The sequence below is a fragment of the Ochotona princeps genome, chromosome 17 (assembly GCF_030435755.1).
Source record: "Ochotona princeps isolate mOchPri1 chromosome 17, mOchPri1.hap1, whole genome shotgun sequence".
Classification (NCBI taxonomy): Eukaryota; Metazoa; Chordata; class Mammalia; order Lagomorpha; family Ochotonidae; genus Ochotona; species Ochotona princeps.
Genome location: NC_080848.1, coordinates 23750799 through 23757616, shown reverse-complemented (window position 1 = coordinate 23757616; position 6818 = coordinate 23750799).

Genomic DNA, 6818 nt, shown 5'->3' with positions numbered 1-6818 from the left:
CATTTGCAACTATTTTGTTAATTTCATTGTTATCATGGTCAACCAGCATGTGTTTAATTTTTCAAAAACAAACAATTAAAATACAAAGCATTCAGTATATATCCTGTTTTTTGTGACACTAATTGATTTTTTTCAATCCACTGCATAAGTTGCACATTTTAGAAAGGTAATTTCAGTATAAAATTTTGGTTCAATAAATTTCCCTTCCTCTAGCTTGTCTACATCAAAAAAAAAAAAAGTAAAAAACTAAATAGTGTAGTCAGGATTAGAAATGTTTTCCTGTCACTCCTGAAGGCAATTGAATTAGCCCAAAATACCCATTTTCAATTATTTCAGAATCCAGTTTTGTCATAGATATATGTGAGAGCAACTTTCAATTATTCACATTCTTATGTAAAAACATCTTCATATTCATCTATGGAAAATTTATGTGTACAGTGATTTTGAAGTTATTGGTCATACAAACATACACTGAAAATATGAAGTTAGGACAGTCTATACATTAAGTTGTGCCATGCATTTAGATATTCAAACTAAAATTTACCAGATTTGAGGCATATGTTTATTATAAAACTAGTAAATTCTGTTCTTACCTGTATTATTTTTTAGCTGTGTGAAAATTTTGAATGCACTGTATGCAACTGTATTAAAAAAAAAACTAGGAAAGACAATATAGGCTGTATTAACTGTAAGAAGTATTTTGGATGTATTATCTATGATGAAGTATTAGATGTTTGAATGGATAAATATAGTTACTCTAATAGGATATAACCCAAGGTCTATCTGTAATAAAATATCAGGTAGTGCATAGTAAGTAGGTATAATTTGATGATTGTTAAACTGTGTGAAAAGTAATCTTTACATTTTATTAGCTTTAAACTTGCAAATATATTCAGAAATTATTGTAAGAACCATATAGCATTATTTACAACCAGAATAAAAATGAATTCACAACTAAAATGCAAGTATTTAAATCATAACTCCTGGTCTCCAGGGTGAGGTGTAGTGCTGGGCAAAGGAAAAACAAACTATAGGGCAGTGGTGCTGCAATACGCGGGATGCACTGAGAGCTGGCCTGGGAGTCAGCCATTCAGAGTTGGAATTGCAGAGGCTTTTAAAAGGGTGGCAGAAAGCATCGACGTGAAGATTTCAGGGGAGAACTTTCCCAAGACACAACAGCAGAAAATTAGAGAGGAACGTGTGTGTGTGTGTGTGTGCACGCTGGGAAGAAAGTCAGTGGAACACAAAAATGTATGAAGGATCTATTAGATAGTTATAAGAGAAAGTAGGAGGCAACTGTGTGGGTATCATTAGCCAGATCTTATTATAATCTATACTATTGTAACAACATGGGGAAAATCAGTCAGGGGGAATCTGGAGGGGGAGAATCCCAGACTCTATGGAATTGTACCATAAAATTTAAAAATTCAAAATAAATATTTAAAAAAAGCAATAGGGAGACTAGAGAATATTTTGAAGTCCTTAAGCAAGAGAGCTTACAAGGAGCGTAGACTCTAAACAGTCCCTTCTTCAGTAAGGGAGAAAAATGGCAAGTGTGACATGCGGTGGGGAATTAGAACACTTCGAATCAGCCATGAGATGATCTCATGAGTGCTAGTGGAGTGGTAGTAGTAATAGACGAGACGGAGAGTTAGGTAAGAAAAGGTGGGAGGACAAGTTGATGACTAGAATGGTGGGGATGGAAAGATACTGAGGTTTTCCATGCAAACAGACACAGGCTGAGGCTTAGCTTACTATACCACAACACCAACCCTGATCACATTTTTAAATACAAGTATTTTAAACCAAATGTCATTTTAGCATTTTGCGTGTTACTAGTATGGTTTCCTGTAAATGTACTTGTTATGTTTAAATAGGCCTTGGTAACAGAATGCAGGTTGCATTTGTATCCTGTGTGAATACTTCTAACTATGATTTCATATAAACTCTTTAACTTCTCAGAAACCACATGACTTTATCTGCTGATATCAGATAATACCAGCACATTTTTTGGAAATATTTTGAAGATTTGAAAAATTAATGTTTCTAAATGTTTAGATAAGAAAAGATTGGCACTAGCTAGTTAGCTATATTTCTACCCATCTATTCATTTATATATACCAGAATAATTGTCCCTAAGATGTTCACAACTGATTCCTCACACCTGGGTATGCTACCTTCCATGAAAAAGGAATTTTACAAATGTGATTGAAGTTTACGTCACTGAAATGGAAAGATCATTCTTGGATTTTCTGATTAGTCTCAGTGTAGTCACATAAGTCCTCAAAAGCACGGGGAATGTTCCTGTTGCAGCGAAGAGACAGATGCAGAGATAAAAGAAACATCACAGGGACCAGAGTTGTGGTGAAGTGGATTAAACCATGATCTTTGATGCCAGCATCCCACATGTGTGCCAGTCCAATTCCGGCTGTTCCACTTCCAGTCCAACTCCCTCCTGATGCACCTGGAAACACAATGAAGTTCAGTCCAGACGTTTGTGTCCCTGGAGCTATGTGGGAGACCAAGACGAAGTTCCTGGATTCTGAGTGGCCCAGCCCTGGTCATTGAATTAACTTGAGGAATGAAGCTGTATATGGAGGACTCGTTCTTTCTCCCTCTCTCCCTCTGACTCTGCCTTTAATCTTAAGGAGATTAATTAATCTTAAAAAGATATCAGAGAGAGGAAACTTTGTTGTCCTTGTAGAAAGGGGAAGGAGGCCTTAATCCCAAGAATCCGGATGGCTTCTGGAAACTGGATAAAACACTTGAGTTGAAGTCCTCAGAGAGAGTCACAGCTCTGCAAATACTCCGGTTTCCGCCCTGCTGTACAGACGTGTAAAGTAATAAATTGGTCAGTGTCTTAAGCCACTAAACTTATCACAGCAGATTGTTTTAGTAATAAAAAAGTTTATACTTATGATACGCTTTACTTATGTAAGTTATAGTTTTACACAGGCAAAAGTAAATAGCAAATTTTGAGCATAAGAAGTTATTTGGGTGTGATAGGATAAGAGACAAGAAACCACAGCTACATCAACCCTGGGATGAACTGTATGCATTCTTTGTATCTCAAGTGCTGTCTAGCCACACGTTGGTGAAAATCTGACTTTTAAGCCTTTGTAATTTGTGTTTTATGGTTATTTTCACAAGAGTGTAAAAAGACTTCTTGAGATGCTCTATATGATTCTTTGAGTTAGAAACAGTAACCTTGGTGTATGAATTCACACATAGAAAGTTTATGATAAAGCACAGTATGAAAATTCTTCACCTGTTTTTTTAACTGTTCCACACACAAACAATTTATGTTTAAGTTCCATTCCCCGTGAACTTTAAAAATACCTTCGTATGAATAGGAAGCAGCAACTGCCGTTCTTACTTGAGTAAAGGGCTGGTGAGGGGATGTGGCAGTGGTGGGTGGGGCTTAGAATGAGGTAAAAGAATGTCCAGAAGGAAATTGAGAGCTGCTCATTTGCTCCTTGCCCACTCGGTCACACCTGCCCTGTGTCTGTTGTACGTCTCCCCTTGTCACCTCTAGTCTCCGTACGGTGTCAGTCAGCCTAGCCGATTCTTTATATCTGAAAAGAGCACCGTGGAGCCAATACACACACCACCAAGTGATGGCGTACAAAGCGCTAAAAATAATTGTTGAACAAATGAATGTATAGGTTTCGCATATTTTAATTTAAAAGAGAGATCCATGAACCTAACCACTCCCCCAAAGAACAGATTTTGTTGTTAATTTTCTGAAATCACACTTCTTTTATTTGTAAGGAATCATTTTCTTCTTAGAAGGAAAAAACATAGCCAGGTTGATAATTTTTGTGATTTTAGAAATTTATTTGAAAGTGCAAAATGTTTGTGGCAGAAAAAAAGTACTGCTTTTAGGGTCTGAGACTCTAGAAAACATTGGGCATCATCTATTTCTTTTTCTCCATTAACGATCCCCATTGCTTTTCAAAAACAGCATCTTACAATCTTGATTGAAACACTGCTCAGGAGCTCTTTGAAGTCACATTAGGGTTGGGTTTCTAGTAGAACCATTATCTGCTTTATCACATCGTGGAAAATACTAATAATGGCATGTTCATAGTTTCCTGCAAGCCCATATTCTGCAATTCTTGCTTTTTTTGTTGTTTCTTGGTGACAAGTGACACTAATGCTAGTACTACATCCATTTATGAGCAAAAATATATCATTTTCTTGAAACTGATCAATGTTTGAAAAAAAGAACAATCACATTTAATAATCAACTTTCTCATAAAATTGAACTCTCCCTCCTAAATACTGCTGATAGCCTACTTTGATTCTGTCTAAAGAAAGAGGAATTTAGAAATTTGCTCTTCTATGAAATTTAGTTTGAGAATCTTAACCTTGCTTAGTAACATTATGGATTGTGATTACAGAGAAAATTATAATTTCCTGGAAAATATGACTAATGTAGAAGATAAGTTTGGTGCAAAACATCTTAAACCCCATGTGTAATTTTTTTACTCTATATTGTTAGTGAACTTTTTAAAAACCTCACAAATTTCAAATTTACATAGTCTAAGAATCAATTTGCCTGTTATTCATTATTTTTATCGTTTTTTATTATTATTCTACTTCACACTCATTTCTCTTTGTTTTTGTCATTAAGAAAAATGTTTGAGATGTGGTTCCATCCATGTATCCATCCCTGAATACCTGCACTGTATTTATATAGATGACCATTATCCTGAATTTAGTGTGTACTACTCCTGTGATGGTATTATGCAGTTTGTCCATAATCAATGAATAGAAATGTAATGAGTGTTCTCCCCATGAAATATAGAATTACTTGATGAAATTCATTCTGGAGCATACATCTTTTATTTTATTACATAATTGAAATTTACCCATGTTGAGAGATGCTTGTACAGTTCAATCATTTTCTGTTTATGTTGTAAAGCATGTAAGTTGGTACACATACCTGACTATCCATTCTTCTGGAATAAACTGTTTAGGTTTTTTTTTTTAATATTGCAATGATGTTGTTTTGCAAAATGTTCCCTTGTTTACATGTGTGAGAATTCAAAGCAGAGTGTTTATTCAAATGGAACTATGGAATAATGGGATATGCCCATCTTTAAATTGACAAGATGTCTGTAATTACTTTCCAGAGGAAGTGTGCGAATTTACACAATGACCAGCACTGCTTGAGAACTTTGATCCCTCCACAATCACATAGATTTGCTAAATTTAAATAGTTTTGAATAACATTTTATATAAAATTAAGAACTGACAGAAAGTTGACCAACTGCAGCTCAAGTCCCATTCTTGTATTTTTATAAACAGTAAACTCAGTACTGTCACTAAGATGATCAGCTACTCATCTACATTTTTGGATTTTGTTAGTGATAAAATTTAAGAAGTGAACAGAACTTTGCTGTGAATTCAGAGCTCAGCTGGAGTTTCCATTTATAGTAATCATATTTATTTGAGTGACTAATAAGGAGAAAAATACATCTATAAAAGAAAGAAGCCACTTTTAGGGATTTTACTTCAAATTTTTACTTGTGTTACTCTTCCCTCTATTCTTAGCACCTCATTAGGCAAAGAGATTTTTTAATAACAACTCAGGATTGTTATTAAAATAGATTTGACTTTATTTTTTAAAAAATGAGTGCCTGAATGTTAAATATTATTTTAATAATATATTTAAGATAATTGTCATTTTCCTGGAGCCAATCACATAAAAATATCTTACTTTTTATTTTGTAATTCATTTTATATAACATTGAACAATAGATGTCACTGTTTTGCCAATAAAAATAATGATGAAATTACTTTATTTGATTGATTTTTATATAAACAATTTTTTTTTGGCCTGAACAGATGAGTTACAAACCTCTGGATCTCATATGATGGTGGCATATTCTAAATATTAATGACTACCAGTGTTTTCTCTGAGTATCTAATTAATATACTCAATCCATTCCCTCCTAACTCATTTTAAAGAAACTAACTTAAAATTGCTAATTTTTTCCTTTATGTTAATGTTTTGACGATTAGATGTCATTTCAAGGAGAGTTAAAGTGAGATTATTTGAGAACGATGGGCCTCAGACAGTGTAAGTGCATTTTAGAGTGTAATTAATTACAGGTTTAAGTCCATGCAATGTCCAGTAGGCTGGCTTCATTGACAGAGAATCTATAAAAAATGCAAATCAGGAGTAGGAAAGCCAAGAAAAAAGAGGTTTTGCAAGTAATGTAATTGAGGTCTGCTCTCAGGAATGGTCAAGTATCAGATTGTATTCTGGAAGTCACGACTGAAGTCAAAGCCATATTCAAATGTATACCAGGATTGACAAAACAGATCAGAATTTGCCCCAAAGCTGAGATCAAGTTGTTAAGCTGTTGGAAGTAGGAAGATGACTTGAGAGAAACAAAGGTAATGCTTTATTCGGACGTTGTTCAATGGTCGTTCATTTTTAAACACTGGAGTGTGTGGTGGAGGAATGTGAGGATAAGGAACAACATTATTGTTAAGGAACATGTTTTTAAATCCTCCATTGATTATAAAATCAATGCTAAAGCCTTATCTGTGTGCTTGATGCAAAGAAAAATAATGAATTCATAAAGCTTATGGAATGAGCAGCAGCCAAACCCTGAATCTAACAAGATGTATATCCTTATTGTGTTTGTGGAGTCATTGAGATATATGAAGAACTTTAAACTTATTACACTGACTGCTTCAGATTCTTCAACCCATTTCAATCTGAAGTCCTGGACCAACTATTTCTTTCAGGCTGATGGCTCAAAGGTTGTTAATGACTTAAAAGTTTTCAAAACCACTGACCT